This window comes from Lepisosteus oculatus, chromosome 27, assembly GCF_040954835.1.
Source record: "Lepisosteus oculatus isolate fLepOcu1 chromosome 27, fLepOcu1.hap2, whole genome shotgun sequence".
Classification (NCBI taxonomy): domain Eukaryota; kingdom Metazoa; phylum Chordata; class Actinopteri; order Semionotiformes; family Lepisosteidae; genus Lepisosteus; species Lepisosteus oculatus.
Genome location: NC_090722.1, coordinates 8,971,963 through 8,992,809, shown reverse-complemented (window position 1 = coordinate 8,992,809; position 20,847 = coordinate 8,971,963). Strand labels below are relative to the sequence as shown.

General features: G+C 39.0%; 1 protein-coding gene across 11 annotated transcripts in view; it reads left to right on the top strand.

The window, feature by feature from the left end:
* mag (myelin associated glycoprotein) overlaps positions 1-20,847 on the top strand; it is a 41,631-nt gene that overhangs the window by 1,348 nt on the left and 19,436 nt on the right. Inside the window, exons 1-2 of one of the 11 annotated variants that reach the window (XM_069184879.1) lie at positions 7,918-8,018; positions 18,653-18,779. The exons of 6 other annotated variants lie outside the window; for them this stretch is intronic. The gene's annotated coding sequence lies outside the window, so the exon portion shown is untranslated. Of the gene's footprint in view, positions 1-7,910; positions 8,019-18,652; positions 18,784-20,847 lie in introns of those variants that run through there. 4 more of the 11 variants (XM_069184881.1, XM_069184880.1, XM_015336522.2 and 1 more) reach the window with 4 other exon arrangements.

Sequence of the window (20,847 nt, the reverse complement as noted above, 5' to 3'; positions counted from 1 at the left end):
ACAGGCTGGGCATTTTTGAGCATCTTGCAGCATTTTTAGAAAAGAACTGTGATCTTTTATGTAATAAAATATATCCACACTTCTATTTTACATTTCGGTAACTTACTTTTTTTGTATCTGAAGCTATAGTTTTATCCATAGCGCTGCTGGACTGAAGTCAAAAGATATCCCTAGATTGCATACAGTGGAAAAATGAATTATAAATCTCATTGCATAGCAGGCGTATTTGTTTCAGATTTTAGAAGTTGCAGGTTCTTATATAAGATAGCATCAGGTGTGGGAGTATGTAAAAGCCTTTAACTTTATTTTGAATCAATCTGTATGGACAGAGTTGTATACTTATTACAACATTAATCATATTGGAGCTCTGATTTAAAAATAAAAAACCTGAACTGGACAGGCTATGCAGTGAGGGTTCTTTAGATACTTAATTTGCATGAACAAACTGTGATTTAAATATCTCTTCTTTACCTTGGCTATTCGCTACATATATTATTGCTTCTTTCAATGCCTGTTAGTAAACCCATCTAATCTGGCATTCTGTTGGTAATCCATGCCAATTGAAAATGTGATCCGAAATGCATCTCTGTCACAAATGAATGGTTTTTGAATGCTATTGGCATAACATAATATATTGACAGTCAGCATAGTGATTTGACTGGATGAAATTTACATTCCAGTGCTACCAATGCAAAAACTACCCCAGCATCATGGACATTAAGATATTATCTCCTTACACCCTCCTTTGAGTGCAACTATTTGTCTCTGCCCACACTTCAAAATACCAAATCTCATGACATCACTTTTCACACACGAACATTAGGAGTTATTTCAAGCATTCTGCACCTCCCAGTTGTTTGTGACTAGTTTCTTATAATTCCAAGGCCTTCATCAAGCCAATCCCAAAAGGGCAACTGAGTCGAATATTTCTTCTGTAATGCTGATTCAGTGTCCACACATCCAGAGCTCTTTGTGCAGTGGTACACCTCACCTTGTAGTTCCACGTTTGGGCAGATGACAATATCGGAGACATCTTTGGCATTTTGACTAGCGTCACTATTCTCCTGTTCCACAAAAGGTGGAAAGGAGATGGAAAAAGCAAACAAAATGTTTATAGTCTAGATTTTTAAATGAAGAAAACCGTATTATGATCATGAAATGCAATGCACGAACATTATACAAATCTCCTCAGTCTTTAACAGAGGAGATCACAACGGGACCAGATATAAGATTTAAAAATGCCTGTAAGTTACTGACAAAGTCACACCTTTGCATTACTTTAGGCTCAGCAAAAAACGGGACCACAAGTGGAGATTATGATGTGTTTAGGACTGAAAGCAGGAGGCACTTTTTTGCACAAAGGGCAGTGGGTGTCTGGAACAAGATGCTGAGCCAATTAAGCTGAAGCCAATTCCCTGAGAAATGCCAAAGACGACTTTTGACCTGCTCCTCAGTTCAAAAATGTCAGGGAACTCCTGAGAGGTTGTACAGGTAAAACAGTCCCTTCAAGAAAAGGTTGAGTCCTGTGGTGCAGACAGTGCAAGTTCAATCCCAGGTCATGTCGCTAGCCATGCCTGGCTAGGATTTCCCTAGTGACAGCACACAACTGACTCAGCACTTCCAATGGGGACAGGCTTAGTCATCCAGGGCTTTTCTCGGCTCTCTGTGAAACAGCAACACCTGCAACCACCCAGGTGCCTAGCGGCTTGCTGTGACTTTAGTGAGGGACATCCTCTCCTTCCGACAGTGCTCAGACTCCCAATGAATTTGGGATGCTTCCTATGTGGGTGTAGAGTTAAATATTTGAGACATTGAGACACTTGGAGATTCCACATTCATTGGGTACAGTAGATATATTATGTGGAATAATAGGAACTTCCAAGTAAAACAGCCTACACACCATGATGGGTTAAATGGTCTCTTCATATGTATAGACATCTTGCGATTTTTTGTTGATCCGATGATCCACAAGTTGGATTTACAGACCACGCTCTGGGCAGCCAAACCGTTCCCTTTTGGAAGAGGTGGCCACTGTAGTAGGACAAATCTGCAGTTGTCAATCAGGGTCTTTTAGTGGCCTAACTAGGAAAGAATCAGAAAGGTAGGAGGGACATCTAATTAACCAATGGAAGGCAAGTATTTAGTTGTGTCCCAGAGAGATCAAATAAAAATACTGTTGCTGATTTTTTAAATGAAAGACCGTCGCCACTATCTGATGGGAGTTTGTGTCATTGCCATCTCCACAATGTCTTAGACCACAAAGGGGCCATGGGATCCTCACAAGTCAAATAATAGTTTACATCAATTTCACACTTAGGGTACTTTATGCACCTACAGTATGACAGTAACTTAGCTGGCTCCTGCAGTGCTTTCCTAACTATTTGATCTTGCTTTCAATGTGCGTGACTACAATATATTCATCTGAGACTGACTCTGTTCTACCATGGTAATATATTTTATTAAATATAGATTTATTTGGTGATTAAAAAATTAGCGCCTCACTAAAATAGTAAAGGGAGATTTGATCACAGAAGATCTTGAAACAAACATGTTGGTTGTATTTAGAAACCAATCAAAAGCTGCATTACAACTTTGGTATTATGGTATTTGGAAATGGTTTTACTGTAATTATGACTGTAATACTGAGAGATGAAAACACCACCAAAGCAGTAAGTGGGTATCTTCCACTGAGTTGTCATAGGTCCTTTAAGGAAATTGGTTTAGAAATAGAAACTGCTGTGATTAATGTATCGTGTTACTGATTGGCAGACTGTACTAGCCAGGGAACATTTTTCTGACCATTTTTAATAGGCCAGCAAACAGACAGTTAAGCCCAGATTACAAACGGTTCAAGCATGAGGAATAATTTCTCAGAGCTGGGATGTGTTCAAGTGAGGTTCTGTGGTGGATAAATGCAATATCTGCTAGAAATATGTCTGACAGCTTGAATGATGCTGGTCTTCTTTTTCTGTGTGTGTGTTTAACTGATATTATTTTAAAACTAAATCATTCTTATTTGGCAAGAGATAAGAAACAATCTTTTGAAATCTTGGACAGAAACAGAAACAGATCTCTGATAGTTCTGGCCTGCTTTCTCTCGACTATTATATCTAGATTCCTCAAAGGTAAACACTTCTAACGTGTAAAAACAAAAAATGACAAAATTGTCATTCCTTCTAGGGAGGTGCAAGACCTAATAGTAAGGGAACATTAACATTGAGAAAAGAGACACTTCTTTACACAAAGGGTGGTGGGAGTGTGGAACAAGCTTCTGTGCCATGTTGTTGAAGCTGATACCCTGGTTTACTAGATGGGTCAAATAGCCTCTTCTGGTTTGAAACCTTTCTTGTGTTCTTAATTAAGACCATATAGCCAGCAGCCATATCACCCTGCAACTCACAACTGGCAACCCACTGAAGCTAAGCAGGTGTGAGCCTGGTCAGTACCTGGATGGGAGACCTCCTGGGAAAAACTAAGGTTGCTGCTGGAAGAGGTGTTAGTGGGGCCAGCAGGGGGCGCTCACCCTGCGGTCCATGTGGGTCCTAATGCCCCAGTATAGCGACGGGGACACTATACTGTAAACAGGCGCCGTCCTTCGGATGAGACGTAAAACCGAGGTCCTGACTCTCTGTGGTCATTAAAAATCCCAGGGCGCTTCTCGAAAAGAGTAGGGGTGTAACCCCGGTGTCCTGGCCAAATTTCCCCCCTGGCCTTTACCCCATCATGGCCTCCTAATAATCCCCCTCTATGAATTGGCTACATTACTCTGCTCTCCTCCCCACTGATAGCTGGTGTGTGGTGAGCGTTCTGGTGCACTATGGCTGCCGTCGCATCATCCAGGTGGATGCTGCACATTGGTGGTGGTGGAGGGGAGTCCCCATTACCTGTAAAGCGCTTTGAGTGGAGTGTCCAGAAAAGTGTAAGCAATTATTATTATAAGCAAGGATTGGTTCTTGTTTACAGTATGAAAGAAAGCTCTCATTGTCCCCGCTTGTCCTGCATCTGGCTTTGAGAGCACATCAAGTTGACGTTACCCTGATATCCCATTGCTGTGAGGATCTCATCTGAAAAAAAGTTGCTCTTGTCAGATTTTTTCAACCAGATTAAAAAATAAACCAAAGTAATCTAAAGCTAAAGTGTCAGGATTTGCACAGAGTTCAGGAAAAGAAAGAGAAAGAAAGGTATCATTTCAAGTTAAGGTGTGAATTTCTCATTGACAACTGATAAGACTTTGCTGCTTTACAGCTCTTTGACATGTGCTCCCTGTTAGCTAACTATTAAACAAATGCAAGTCTAAGAAAAAGGGCTGACAGGAAGTGGTTAGAAGCAACCTTTTCAGTTGTGATCAAACAATGGTCTGCTACCCTTTTTATCTTCTTTTTGTGGTTTTCTAGTGAAGGAGACATACTGTGGGAGATTGAATGAAATTAGAGAAAGACATGAAGAGAAGTCATTTTTTCAATTGGCCCCTTACAAGTTTTTTTGGGTACGTAAGTGAAATGATTAGGAAATATCTGAGGTCCTTAGGTTCAAGAAGACCCTTGAGCTTTGCATTTGTCTGCAAAAATTGCAACTTAAAATGGAAATGCAGTTAAGCAAAGAATGAGAGATTTTGTTATCTTCATGTCCTATAGTACACAGTTTCATTTTTGACTGACATTTTGCTGTTTGTAGCCTGAGAAATGACTAGATAATGAAGTCAGAGAAGCTATTTCCAAATCTGATTTTTTCCTTAATGCCATGCCTTGGCCCCTGCTAAAAGCTACCTAAATTTCCTGAGGAAGGACAACTGGGATTGATTTTAACAGAGATGACAGTGTAGTATGGTCTCCATGCCCATCAGTTACTGGGTTTTGCTTGCTCCAAATTTACATTCCTTTAGGTCACACAATATTATATCAGCGTTGAAATTGATATATAATATTACAACATTATATTCAGAAAGCATTGAAACTAAAATGACTTCATCATCATTTGGCAGAAGACAAATATGAAAGCTAATCAAAATCATCGAATAACGTGGTCCAGCTTTTATCATTGTTCTGTGGATTTGACCACAAGGGCAGAATTTTGTATACAACACCTTTGTGAAAAACTGAAAAACGTGAAAAACTGGCCTGATGTATTTGCGATCAGGATCACATATTTCTTCTCAAAGACAGCACCAGCTATGGGAACGTCAATACTGGAATATTGGTTTACAATTTACATTGGTAACAACTGGACTTGTGCTACATTGCAAACATACATTGTAGACACACCTGAAGAAAGCTCCACAGCCGAAATGTTGTCTCCTTTCTTTTCAGCATGGAATAAATGTCTACCTGTTCCATTGTGAACATGCTCTTGTTTTGCTTAGATATGGATGGCGATCATTTTGCAACTTTAGATGTTTGATTCTCCTTTTCTCCAAAGAGTTGTGAACCTTGTTCTACATTTGGGGCTCAGAGAGGTGCTGTGTTCATTGCTTTGAGTCTTGATAGCAAAACAAGAATTAGCTGAAAGAGAGTGAAGAATTAACTGAAAAAGAAGACAATAAATGAGAAAACAATAACCTGTTTTGACCTTTCTCTTTGGCCACAATGACTGAAGAGGCCTCTGTGTACATGTGAGTTATTGACACTGTATCCTGACCACCATGTGCGAGAAGTGGCTGCCTCATAGTGGAGCCCCCTGCCCCCCTGTTCCACCTCCTACACAAGGCCCATTGTTTCAGATGTCCCCTGCGTTCTGATGGTACAATCCAAGCCTGTCACTGACAGACACTGGAAAGTTCGTGCACAGAGATAATTGTCTAAAAGCGGAACAATCCTGCAGTTCTTCTTTCGCTCCCAAGATTAGATAATTCTTGCTCTGGCTCTGCCTGCTGTCCCTATTGTTAGAATGCAAAAAAAATAACGAATTGCCGAGGTGATCCGAGATTCTTGTTGCTAGTGCTCAAGACTGTGTGTGTGCTAAGGCACCCACCGTTCCCATCTGCAGCCCAAAGCATGATGTAAGCCTGCATGTGTCCATGTAAACCAGTCACAGCCAGCAGCCAGGGGTCTTTTGTGTCAGGCTTCTCTTTGGACGGCTCCTTTGGCCCAACTTAGGACCCCACTGTCATCCACACATACTGTAGTTCACAGAAAAGGGCTCAATCTGGTTCTCCAAGCGTACTTTTATTTCAAGACTAAGCTGGGCTTTAAATAACATCACCAGGTGGGAAACATTACAGCAATCAGTTTGGGCCATTCTTAATAGTTGCCTTTATGACTTTGAACTTCTAGATCACAGGCTTTAAAATTACATTTTTTTTTCACCTTTAGTGTTCCTATTACATTGAGACCAGGCCTTTTCCGTCCATCACACTAAGTTCAAAAACAAAGTTCCACATCCATAGTATCGACAGGCTAAGTTGGTTTCATTGTTATCTTCAGAGAAGCTCAGGGCTTTTCACACCTCTATAAGATGTGACGGGTATTCATTTGCGAAAATACAAGAAGAAGTCCTCATATTTTCTTACTGTTTAGTCGTCTTTATGGTCATTTATACCATGCTGGCCTAGATGTTCCATCCATTTTCTACCCAGTACATGGTCATGGAGGAGGAGTGTATCTTGGCTCCTCCTCAACAGACACGGGTCAGGATAACCTGGATGGGACACACACACGGACACAAAAACACTCAAACCAGGACCAATTTTCCCAGAAGCCAATTAACCTTCCAGCATGTCTTTGGAGAGCACCTGAAGGAAACCCATGGACAGCACCCCAGGTCTAGAATTGAACCCAAGGCCTCAGCACTGTGAGACAGCAATGCTAAGAACAGTGCTACCTTGCCTTTATAATATGAAAAAAATAATCAAAGTAGTTTTACCCCCTAACAAGTACAAATGTCATTTTGATAAATTTGTTAGGAACTCATCAGTATCATTTTAAATTGGTTTTTAAAGTCCCCATGGAAACTACAAGTGTCTCAGAAAAGAGAATCATGGTTAGAAAAACCTTATAACCTTGTCCCAAAGATCATTAAATGTATTGCTTATTTGTAGCAGTGATATATCTGCAACCAAAGCCATAAGTTACTGTACATAACTGTAGCACAGCCTGGATTCAAAGAACCAGCATCCCAACTATACTGGATGCAAAAATTTAAAAATAATATCACCTGGATCCTCATATTTATTGAGGAATCATGCGGGTGAAGCACAGTTCTCAATGAAACTGGTTGTTTTCTCGCCTTTTTACAAGTTGAATACCAGTAAGGTGCTTCAAGTTACCTGACAATATACAGTATCATCTTGCTCACTATGCAAAAGATAAAAGTACAACACTACTGATGTCCTACTGTAGAACAAACAGGAACAAAAGGAATACTGGAGCCTCTTTATTACAGCTAGAAAAAGTTTGAGTTACTCAACCCTTCTACCTTACGGGTCACATAGGCTTTTCCAAGACCACCTTGCCTCTACATTTACAGTAGTTATACAGTACCTTAGACGTATAGGAAGCAAATGTAAAGAAATCAGAAGGAAATCTAGGTGGATAAAGTATCGTGAAAACACAATGTATGTTTACAATGCTCAGTGAGATGTGGTGACACTTGACTGTCCCAGCACTAATGTGTCAGGCTACTCTGTTCCACTCCTGAAAGAAAAAAAAACATGTCCGTTAAATAAACCCATTTTTTGTGTTCTTGACTTCAAAACCAGCACCCTCCCCAAATAAAAACAGTTTTATTACCCTAAATTCATCTGAAGGAAGAAATAAGGCTTCAAGTTGAAAGCCGCACCCTGTCGGAACAGAGATGTCTTTGTGGCAGTGTCACAAAGTGGGGATTTATGAATGAGTGGGGTTTGGACTGAACAATAGCTGTACACTGGGAGGCTGATTTCCATACGGGAGGTGATGTGGCCTGGTACAAGGGCCCTATAGAGAGAGAGGGGCTAGAAAAATAAAACCAGCAAGGCAGCACAGTCGATGTTTTGCACAGAACGCAAATAGGACAAGGCAAAGAGGGGCCTAACTACACTGATTGTAAGTCATATTTTTTATTACCTTAAATAAAGCTTTGAGGTCATATTATTTTCTCTTCTCAGTATTGCTTTTGATTGTTTAATGCTTATGAGTAAGCTTTATTCACTTCTTCCATTAGTGATTAAGCTATACTTACATTTGCATTTGCTATCATAATGATCAGAATTATTAATAAGTGATTTATTAGAAATATTTTTTTCTTTAAAAATAAGTAACTTTAAAGCTGGTGAGAGGTTTGTTTTTTGGTATTGCTGTGGAACTGGGGTAACATAGCCCTCATCAAATTTGCAGATGTGAGGGTATTTTGCATCTCATTAAGCATATTTTGTTTTGCTTATGGGATGCAACATTTCGCAGCACAACATTTCATACTGAAGACACTTTAAAAATGTTGGACATTGGTTTTAAGCAACTATTGAGCTAACTCTGCAATTTAAGAACTTCTTGGAAATTGATGTCATTTTTGTGGTTTTGGGGAATATTTTTTACAATTTTTACTGTAGAATATGTCCTTTTCATCTTACTTTGGGTGAACACACCTTTCCAGAAAAAGTGTGGTTTGCAAAGAAACTAAAATGCGAATCTAAAGCTAGACATTTTTTTTTATTATTACAGACAGCTGGTTAGCCAGGAAATCAGTCAGTAAACTGAGTTTTTGAGATTCAATTAAGGAATGAAAACAAAAGAAAAGAAACATCTTACATAAGAATTTACTTTTTTGAGTTTCTACACCCAAGAAATACATTGACATATAAAATCTTTGAGAACATGCCTGGGTATCTTGTGTTCCCACAACTCTTTGCATTTGAAGTTATAATGAGCTTTCTTCTTTGTTCTTGTAACAGTTACTGCGCATTTTAATGGAGTTATTGTCTCCCCCCTTTTGTATTTAAATCACTGTAAAATAAGTAGTAAAACATGAACCAGGGGATAAAACTAAGCAGGAGAGCATTTATAACTGAGAACAGGAGGTATCTCTTTGCACAAAGTGTTGTGTGAGTCTGCCTATCCAGTCATATTGTCAAAGCTGTTACCCTGGCTTGTTTCAAGAACGAACTGGATGAGATCCTCAGATCAATTAGCTACTTAAAAGCTGGCTGGGCCAAATGGCCTTCCCTCATTTGCTAACTGTATGTTAAAAATCATAACATTTACAGCCATGGCAGGAAAACTATACGAACAATCTGTCTCAAAAACTCCTAAGTGCAAAACCATTAAGCTTTTTTTCCATTGCAGTTTGTGGTAAAACAGCACCTGCAAAGGATAATGCTGCCAGAAAATCTGATGTGTCTGTGTAGGTTTATCGAGTGGTGAGGGATAGCGACATTTGGTTTAATCCTCTCGTATTAAGTTCCATCCCTTGGCCATAGCATGGAAACCTGGGACCACCAGGCAGTGTGAGGAGTTAACCAAGGGTGGAGGGAGCTGCAAAGGTGGAAATGGTGTGAAAGAGGTAGATTGATCTAATTTGTACCTTTTGAAAATGTGGGTTGAGACAGCTGGGAGTTAAAGGGACTTGGTTGTCATAATCCCTCCTGCACTTTCGTAAAAGAACTCCGTTAAATGTGAAAATGTATTCCAGACTTCCACTGGAGCTGTGGATCACTAATGCATTGGCGTTGCCTTTTATTCCTCAGAAAGAGACACGTGCTGAGTGCCGGGTTCGTCGATAACCGCTGTTCATTGTGCTTTAACATTGCAGCTCTGAAGCACATACCAAGTACAGATCAAAACATCAAAGTATTATCTCTTGTCATATTAAAATTAATCAGATTTTGGCATCATATTTTTAATACTGGAGTCTGTAAACGTTTGAATTTAGGATTACTAGTATAATAGTACTACTCTGCCAATGGTGTAAGAGAAACCATGAACAAAATTCTGTAAAATATCAACTAGTTGCTAAAAGATGCTAGATCTGTTCATATGAATGAGAACATCATTCACCACTAATTGCTTTTAGCTTTTTTTCATTGTTTTTGTAGGAGTGTCAAAGTTTTGTTGTTCCATTTCCATAACCTATTTTTTTATCTTACAGTCGTTCCTGTGCATAGTCTAATTAACAACTAGTACGCTTATACTATTTACATACCATTGCTGTGTGCCCAGGTAAATATTACTGTACTGTATATACAACAATCGTAACCTTTTTGGCTTTAAAACAATGATGAGAAACGAAGAAGGAATTCGGTCAGAACATGCAAGCAATACAGTTTACTGAAGTGCTTATTGTTGTTTTGACTATTTTTCTTGATTTGTGTTTAAAAATGAAACTGTAAGTGCAATTTCTGTACTTACATGTTTGGTGTATAGTTCATCAAGTATTTTCATTGGGTTTAATCCTTAAATATTTCTCTCCGTGATTAGACTGCGATGATTTTCTGCACACTGGATTTTAAAAAAAAAACAATGCACTAATAGAGAAAAACAGAGATGGATAGATAAGGAAATACTGTATCAAGTGTATTTTAGGATTTATGACTAGGCAGAGAACTAAAGAATAGATTTCTTTCAAACTCTTCATAACCAGAAGGTGCCATCTGAATGTAAAGAAATTAAACAGGAAGAAATTACTATTAAAAAAAGTATCCTCTAAAGAGGATTTAACAAGAAATTGCTATTAAAGAAGTAACAGGAAATTGCTACTAGTTTTACTAGCTTCCTCTGTTTTCGGGGTGCTGATTGGCATCTGATAATTATCTCATCATTCCTCCTTGCTCAGTATTTTCTTTTGTGCCACATACAGTTAATCAGATGTTGACTGGGACTGGTTGTGAGGAGGCCTTGTGGGTGGTCTGAACACTGAGCAATATGGCCTTGCCATCTTCTTGGCTTCCTAAATGTAATGTTTTGCAGTGCAGACCATACTTAATTACTGTTTAACTTTTGCGGGGTCTAGGTAACTTTTTGGTATTTCAGAATATCCACAGGCCACAGGAGATGAAAGAGTTGGCGCAGATGGCAAAATCACAGGAAATATTATGCAATTTCAAAATTCTTTTGTTTAAACCCAATCTTGCTTTCTATTGCTACCTTGGCAACAGACACAAAACTAGATGAGAGAAGCCTGACTTTTTCTTTTGCTAGAATAAAACAATATCCATACTTTCTGAGAAAGACTTTTTGTGGTCCTTGCTATGTACTAAATATGACAAAGATTGCAGAAAGCCGTGGCAGCAGGTACATCACTGGGACAGACTTCAAACTGGAGCTGATAATGAGGCCGTAAGGGAGGGAAACCAAATGGAGGTCATGTGTTAAATAAACAACAGATTTCTCTCAATTTACACCCAGTATCTTGTGTAGGTGAGCATCTAGGAAGATCTGTTGCTTCTTTCTCTGCGGAAATGTTGCTAAGACTCAAGGACAACACCTCCCCAGATGTTGCATCTGAGCTCGTGTTCAACATTTTAACATCAGTCAGAAAGACTCTAATCCAGATAGTGCAGCCATGTGGGGTAGAACCAGCAGAGCTTGGACAGTGTATTATCCTGTTGTGGAGCTCGAAAAGGATTTCCAAACCCATTAGACAAATCAGTTTGGCCTTTTGGCTCAGCAGATTTGATGCTCATTAGGAGTCATTTACAAAGACTTGGAGTGTTTGTGTATGAAGACAAACAAACTGTTCAAGTTTGACAAGTTGCCAAGACAAGCTCTGAATCAGTAATGATATAATTTTTGTACAAGCCAGACCAGAACATAACAAACCAGTCGATGAGCCCTGCCTGTTATCCCTGGGCCTGGAGATTAAAGATCACCATAAAACTCCTATTTCTAAAGGCCGAGATGACATGTAAATGATATATTTTTAACTTTATGGAATTCAGAGATGAAAGATGCTTTGTGTTTCAAAGGATCTGTGAATTAGTCAGTTTAACAAGTGATCTGCAGAATTAATCGTAGCTAAATTGTTTCAAGCCTTTAGTAACCCATTGTTTTATGGTTACCTTCAAAACCTGCTATGAACTCTAAGGTTATAACCTAGAGTAACTTTGGCCCCAGTTGCTTCCTTTTCACCTTTCTTTACAAATGAATACCAGCATTGCTAGTGTCCAATCCAGAGGAAAGTCACAATCTACAGACACCATGATAAACTCCAAGCTGATGAGCACCTATCACCCTTAACTGATTAACTGTTTTACTATTAAGCCTTCTTAATTCATCAATTACTTAATTACTAACGACCAAACAGGCTAGATGGGATGAATCGTCTGCTCTGGTTTGTAGTCCTTCACATGTTATCATTTAAAACTGGGGTTATAGACTCTGTTGCAGATTGACAAGCAACTGTTTGATTTCATTATGCCTTTTGGCCTCTCTTGGTGAAGTGTGTGTGTTTTTTGCGATTTATATGGATGGAGGTGGCAGGAAACTTGTGGGTTTGTCGCCTCAAGTGGAAAGTTCGCCTGGGTGTTAAGCCGAGCGTAGATGGATAGGCAGCAGTCTGCGGTTTCAAGTGGGAGTTTGGTTACTGTGCTGTTCCCACAATGCATGCGGCACAAACAACACTCTCTTGCACCTTGTTATTTTGAGAAATTAGCGATCAGAATGGGGCTATTCAGCAGAATAGAAGACTGTAATTCAGTTCCATTTTACAAATCATAGAAAACAGGAGTCTTGTCATGGAGACAGTAAATGACAGAAGGAGATCTTCTTTGGTACCCTTTTTCATCTATGAACATGACACCAACTGTTTTGGAGGATCTCACAAAATCAGTTTGCACTACTTGGACAAGTAGTAGGGCGACATAGTGGTGCAGGGGTCAGCTCTGCTGCCTCTGCCCCTGCAGAGCTGGAGACCTGCCTGCTATCTTCATGGAGTTTGTATGTTCTCCTCGTGTTCACCTGGATTTCCTCCGGGTGCTCTGGATTCCTCCCACAGTCAGGTTCTAGTTGGTTAGCAGTAGTTCTAGTAGGTTAAATGGGTTCTGGGAAAATTGGTCTTGCTATGAGTGTATGTGTGGTTTTTGTCTGTGACTGCCCTGAAAGGGTCTGGCATCCTTGCAATTGTTGTTTATCAGGTTGGGTTGGCTGCCCCTGCACTGCTGTACTAGGTAATGGATGGGCAGATGGATAAGTAGTAGCTCTTCCACAGCACTCTGACGTGAAAAGAGCCGCGGCATTTGTTGATCTGATAGACTCAGTAAAATATCTCTTCAATAAGATATCTCTGATATCTCTTCTAGATGTCCACTTCCACCCCCAAGTTTTCACTTGTGTGGCAGAGGTTTAAATAATCTTTGGAGCTGACCATGCCAATAGCTCCTTATCTTCTCAGTATTTGAAATCACTTCCGTGCAGATTGGCAACGTTTCGTTTTAAAGTGCTGCAAGGGACAGACGTCCAGAAACAAATTAGACCCGAGCTAAAGAATCTAAGTACTTGTTCACCTATTTTGTATTAGTATCTGACTCAGGTCAGTCAGGTTTAAGGGGATAATGATGTCTGTGACAGAGAACATTTAGTTGATTTCATCTTGCTTTCATTTCCTCTCTGTTAAGTAATGGAGTTGGGAGGAGATCAGAAGAAGTAGCAAACCCTCCAAACAGCAAAATAAATGATTGATTTCATTCATTTTGTCAGATTAGGTACCAGTCCTTTGCAATGTTCCTAATCACTGCAAAACACAAGCACAGATCTTGCATTCTGAGTACGTCAGTCGTCACGCTGAGATCGTCAGTGTGACCCACCTGTCAACTCCCATGAGGAGACCCAGCTCTGATTGGAATGCTTTCCACTGTGTGCCATCTGGAGGAAGACAGGGAATTCTGCTGCGTACAATAATCCCATCTACCGGCTGCCAGCACCACACAGGGCTCCTTGAGTAGGGCTGTTGCCAAATCCAGTCATGCTCTTCAGTCTCTGTGGGGTCCACAAGCTGTCTTTATTTGTAAAAACTCCTTGCATGGTGAGCATTCCCTTACAAAAGTGTAGCTGATAAATCAGAAGGGCACTTCTTTCCCATGAATTTACTTTTAATTGTAGCTAGCATCATCAATTTCTATGTAAGGTGATACAGTAATAGTCTTTCACAGGTACATAGGTAGTCATAATGACATTAATAGATCACATACTCCTAACCTTAACACATGTGATGTAACATATGATGTGTATTAGTATGAATATTTATGTACAAGATGTCTGTATATCTTTTAGTGAAAGATTATTATAAATGCTGTTATAGCAGCATACTGTATGTAGCCTTGTGTGAAATCACTGTGGTGGTTACACAAGACTGCATTCCAATAAACACATTTTCCTGCACTTTCCTGGGATTCAGCTGTGCGTTGCTAGACTAGGCTGTGCTACGTACCTAAGAATCGTAGTCGAATTTGATACAAGTCTGTACAGCCTGAAAACCACCTGGTGAAAACCAGCACCTGTCACTGGTGAACAAGAGGAGATTTAAGGCAGACTGAAATTTGCAAAGAAATGTTAAAGGAAGATATTAAGATGGTTATTTTACTTTCTTCACGTTGCATGAAAAAATGAAAGTGTCCATTTTAGGGCATCCACATCACTACTTTTGGAAATTCACTGTCTTAATTTTCCCTAAAGCTGAGAAATGTTCACATGGTGTAATTAAACCAACGAATCCTCTCGGCTTTTTTATTCATATTGTGTTATTTGAGCTGGCAAGGTGACAGCTGTAAAGGAGGTGGAGGAAAACTAACAGAACAAAAAGATGAAGGACCTTCATTTGAGAATTCACTGCCATATTGGCAGTTGTGGGTAAACTCAGCTTCTGTCTGCTCTTCATCACTGCCCTGACTCCCTGCAGACAGCTCATTTTGGACAGGGTCCAACAACCAAGAGGAAAGTTCAACGAAGTTTCCAAAATGTTTAATGAGATTTGGTAAAACTCACTTATTCTATAATTACTGCAAAATACCAGCATTTTTCATTGAATATTTTGTATTATTTTCCATAATGACATATATTATAGAGATCATAATTTAATTTAACATTTAATATGATTGTAAACAACATTATCTGCTTTTAACTGATCCAACTAGAACATATAACAAGACAAAGGTGGCAAAATAACAGAGAGAACAGAGAAATTGTGTTTCACTTCGTAATAGTTAAAGAAAGGTGTTTTTCATGTCATAATCTTACTACAATAATTATTAGGAAATAATTACAGTAAGGTCTCAACCTACACTCTTATTTACTGTAAAACGCACTTGATGGCACAACTGACTATCCTGATGTTCTTAGATCTACACGACATTCTGTGGCCTGATTACAACTTACAACTTGTAAGTCTGGTTAGTTTTACTGATAAGCTGCATACTCCTTTTTAAATCTGTAAGACAGATAAGACAATTTAAGTATGAAAAAGACTGCTGCAGAATTTAGTTTTTAATTATCTAAAAACAGATTCTTGTGGGGACAGGATTGTGTCGCATAAATCAGGCATGGGAGCCTTTCCGATATCAGTTACTGATGTGGCCCAACTAATTTGAAGACAAATCAAGTTTTTTGTTGTTGTAATCAGTTACCTTTTCAAAAGTACCTAGAAAAGCTGTAGAAACCTATTCCTCCTGGACTATAGTACAGTTTATTACACTAGTAATAACTAGTTTGATTTGTAAAATGGCGACCAAGGACTGTAATATTGGAAAACATAAGCTATCTTTCATGTGTATCACTATAGTGTTTTTTTTAATCTATTGCTTCTGAATGTAGTGCTCATGCTGGAGGAAGGACACTCAAAGTATAATTAGGTACAGTGCCAGTTGGCGTCAGAGTTGTTTCCTCTCGAATCTGTCCTCTGAAGCTCAGTGGAGTGTTCACTGTAGCACAGTAGAATGTGATGAGACTCCCCTTCAGAACAGATAGACTGCAACATTCCATAGATTTTTGCTTGATGTAATACTGCAGTCTTGGTGGTCATGTTCGGGTTATGCTAGACTTGTAATAAGCATGAAAGATCCAACTATAGTTTTTCTTTGTTTCATTTGTGTCAAAGATGCATTACATGGTAACAGGATTTGCCCTTAGTATAACAGTGTTCTACAAGGACTTTTTAAAATATTTATGAGAAGATAAAATTAGGGAAACATATCCCATTAAGAGAAAAGCACTTTATCTGAAACGTGTGCTGTGTAATGTAACAGGAAGGAAGATTAACTGTATAGCTCTCTAAAATAACAGCAGTAAGCAACTGAGTCACAAGCTAAAAATTTAGTAAGGCTGTCTAGTATTCTGGGCATACTAAAGATACTAAACCCAAGTGTGCAGGATGGAAGATGTTTCCCAACTAAGGCAAATAATCCAACAATCGCTATGGGAAATAAGACGCTTAAAAGTCACACTATTGAGTCAATTTCTCAAGTGGCCATAGGTATTGGGGATTGCACTTTAAAATGTTTTGCCAGCATCTATATCACCTTGCAGCTCACAACCAGCAACCTACTGAAGCTCAGCAGGTGTGAGCCTGGCCAGTACCTGGAAAGGAGACCATCTGGGAAAGCTAAGGTTGCTGCTGGAAGAGGTGTTAGCAGTATCAGTAGGGAGTGCTCACCCAATGGGCTGTGTGGGTCCTAATGCCCCAGCATAGTGACGGGGGCACTACACTGTAAAAATGGTGGCATGCTTTGGCTGAGATATATAACCGAGGTTCTGACTATCCATGGTCATTGAAAATCCCAGGGCGTTTCTTGAAAAAAGTAGGGGTATTACCCCAGTGTCCTGGCCATATTTCCCCCTGGCCTTTACCAGTTGTGGCCTCCTAATAATCCCCATCTCTGAACTGGCTTCATCATTATTTTGTCCTCCCCACTGAGACCTGGTGTGTGGTGAGTGTACTGGTGCACGTTGGGTGCTGTTGTGTCATCCAGCTGGGGTCTACACATTGGTGGTGTGGAGGGGAGTCCCCATTATCTGTAAATCGCTTTGAGTGGAGTGTCCAGAAAAGCGCTATATAAGTGTAAGGAATTCATTATCTTAATAATAATAATTACAAAATGTTGGTTGATGGTGGCATATATTTTTTAGTCAATTACTGTATGAAGTCTGTGAACTTGGCCAGTCTAAGTCTTTCTGTTTTTTCTCCTGATGATGCCCCTGGGTACATTGGCCATATGTTTTGAGTTATTGTGATGCTGGATGTTGAAGTGCCACCCAATAAGTATGGAAGAATTTCCTTTATAAACGTATTCATTATTGTGTAAATAGAAAGATCTTTGAGTTTAATTTTGACTTTAAACAATGAAGTCCAGACACTGAAGTTAGTGCAAGACAGGCCCATAGGATGTTCAGTTCTTTTATGAGCCTAATTATATTATCCAACAACAAACATTTGACCAGCAAGGTACGCCTGTCCTTATCATATCCCAGTACTTAATATTCAATTACATATTAGCAGCTGTTACTGAGTTGTATTCTGATGAAAAAGTACAACACTAACACTAATACTCACAAAAGATAGTCTTTGTGATATGGTTGACTCTCGGGTTAACAGGGGACTAAAGGCCAGGGCCAAGGTTTAGATTCAGGTAGGTTCCAGGTGTAGAGTCACTGTAAATGTTGGAGTTACAGTTAGACCTTAGGATCTGCTACACAATGAAACTGTCTCCAGGACATGTTGGACTATGTATAACTCTTTTACAGGCTCTGTGAGGACTGCGTTTGGTAAAATGGCAACCCTCGTGATGCAATACGTGTCACAGCAGTGAGTCAAGCTCATTAACCAATGGTGGTTGTGAGTTAGAGAGTATAGAAAATAAAATGATTGGTTAATACAAAACAGGAAAGCTTTAATGAATAATTGTTATATATAATGTAAGTACATACAGGGATAAAGCACTTAACATACTTCTGCTTATGTGGGTGTGGTATGCATTGTACTTCTTGGAAGAATTCCAATTATGTATATTGCTTGTGGGCTTGCTCTTTCCTTTAATCCTTACAAACTCCAAGCCAAAGATTGAAAGTTCCACCCCCTTGAATTTTAAACCAGTCGCAGTCTTGCCCTGTCTGTTGCCTACCAATAAATACATCGGCTGATAGAATCACTTGATGGAAGGATGGTGCCGTTAACACTAGTGGGTGCATATCATGCTTTGTATAAATAGATACAAATCGAGTGTTTAAGACTTAAGTACCCATTGATATGGTTTTGGTTAATAACCATGCAATTACTCATGATTAATCACTTATTACCAGGTTATTAACACTATAGTGATTTTCTCTTTATGTGTTTTACAAGAGTTTAATGCACAAATTGTACTGCCTATACTGAGGTGTGCCCAATATTTCTTTTAAAATTTTGTGATTACTTTCACGTAAAGTGCATGCCAAATCCATTCCAAAAGGCGATAAATGATTAAAATGTGAAAGACAGTAATAACAAAAAAGCAATAAGAATTGATCTGTATGACAATGTTCACTAGACGAGTTGTTAAACGAGCATGAACAAAAGCTATTTTATTAGCAATCACAAGGAACTCTGACACAGCCCAGCAGTGCCTGACATCACAAAATGTGTACAGAAATCTTCTGCCTGTGAGCATAAAAAAGGAGCTCCTTAAAGCACAAGCAGCAGAATGGGGAAAAGAGAGACCAGCGAGTGGAATGTTCAGTGTGGGACTGGGACCTCAAAATAAATGTTTGATGCATATTAACAGCCTCCCACGAAGAACAGGCTCCGTAACGCAGGGAGCTTTTCAACCGTCAAGGAGCTTCAGCAAAGAGGACGTCTGTGGTGAAATAAAAGGATTTACACTGGATAGAGAAAGATGAATCATCTCTGAGGCAAGTTTATCATCATCATCATTATTGTGATGCCATTCCTTTATTAATAATTTATATCCTAATTGTTTTATATTCATATTATATTTTAAACTGCTTTTATAATATATATTATATTGTTTGTACAGTACTTTGTACTTCCAATTAAAATATATTATTTTATTTTTGTTTACTAAAAATGGAAAGATTCAAGACAATCTATCACCCTAACTCTAACAATTGTAATCATCTGTGTAAATACCAAAAATGAACTTCTTAGGAGAACGCTATAGGTTACAATGTCTTTTTCCAACACTTTGTCACTATTACAATTACATCAAAGCACAGTGACGTTTTTTGTTACTTTGGATAAGACAAAAAAATCTATGTGCGTTTGTTTTAGAGAACAAAACTAAGGGTTTCACAACTTACAGTGGACTGTACTGTTAAGTACTGTGGTAGATGCATCCTTCAAGCAAGATATTCTAGTGTTTGAAGATACACGTAATGGCATATCTTCCTAAAACAATACTGTATATCAGAAATACTATGGAATACTTCTACGTATAAAGTAACACTTGCTGTTTCTCAATGTAATTTTTTGGGGAATTCAGCTAAGGGCTTGTGGTCTAAACTTTAAGGTTCTAAAATATTATGTTGCCATTTGCACAGTAAGGTTAGGAAATATTTTTTACCCATGTATTTAAGATTGTATTTTGAAAAAACCCTAAATGCTATATAAATGGGGCTATATAAATAAGGATAAATATATTAAGAGGAGGGGGGAGGGCTCAGTGGTGCAGTGCTTAGCATTGCTGCCCTGCCTTCAGTTCTGGATGCGAGTGTTATTTACGTGGATTTTGTATGAGTTTGTGGAGGTTTCCTCTGGGTGCTCCGGTTTCCTCCCACAGTCCAAAGACGTACTGGTAGATTAATTGGTTCCTGGAAAATTGACCCTGCTACAACTGTATGTGATGTGTCAGTGTGGGCCCAGCGATGGACTGGGTGTAACCCTGCTTTGTGCCCATTGCTTGCTGGGATAGGCTCCTGTTCCCCTTCCCCCCACAACCCTAAATTGGAAGATGCGATTTGAAAATGGATGGATGGGTTTCACAAATTTGCGGAACTTGAAAATGTGCTCCCACATTATTTGGAAACATTTTCCTTTTTTTTTTTTCAAATGAGATTATTAATAATTGTTTGGATTATTCTGTCCTACACACTCTCGAATACAGTGCGGTTATCCTTCAATTGGTTTGGTTTCTGTTGGGTGTAAAAAGGACTTCCAGCTGCTCAGATGGGACAGAAAGAATCTTCCTTTACTTTAATTAGCCTTGGAAATGAGCCTCATCCCACTCCAGTTTGTGTGAGGCTTTGTCTATGTGACCTGGAGCTCTGTGGCAGTGATGCAGCCCACAGCTCAGAAATCGCAATTTGCCAAACAGTCAATTCTCTGCCCACATACTGTGACCAGAGTGTCCAAGTCTGCTAATTAATCACTGCCTGTGTTTAAACAAACTGACTTTTGTTTTATCTGAGATAAAGAGAAAAAAATGTAATATTGCCTTGTATTTTTAAAGATCTGAGCCATTAATTGGGCTTCTTGTTCTATATTTTGATGGATGCCAAATAATCTGTTGCCTTGCTTTTGCAATTCAGTACTCATCTTGAAAAGATGCCGTCTTTTTTATTTTTTCCTATTGTTGAAACGAACACAGTTGTTTCATTTTTTACTATTCAGATTTCCTTAGTTTATCCATCTATTTAAATTCAGTCTCCACTGGTTTTTGCATTAACGTGGGCCGATCTTCAAAGCTATGTGTTCTAGAATGTGATTTGCTTCCCAGTTTGAAAAAAGACAGTGAAAAAAGGAACGGAGAGACCAGGACAGTTGCAGAAGAAAGGAGGTTATTCAGACCCTCATGCTTGTGTAGTTGCCATGGGCTTATTTAAGAAAGAGTTTCGTTAATCGTCTCCTATAACATTTATAAAGAAGATTTTATTCTGTATAACGTCATTGTCCTGGGGAATAGAAAAAGGAGCTTATACATTGTAAGAAAAGTAGCAGAAAACATCAAAGACATCTTGTACT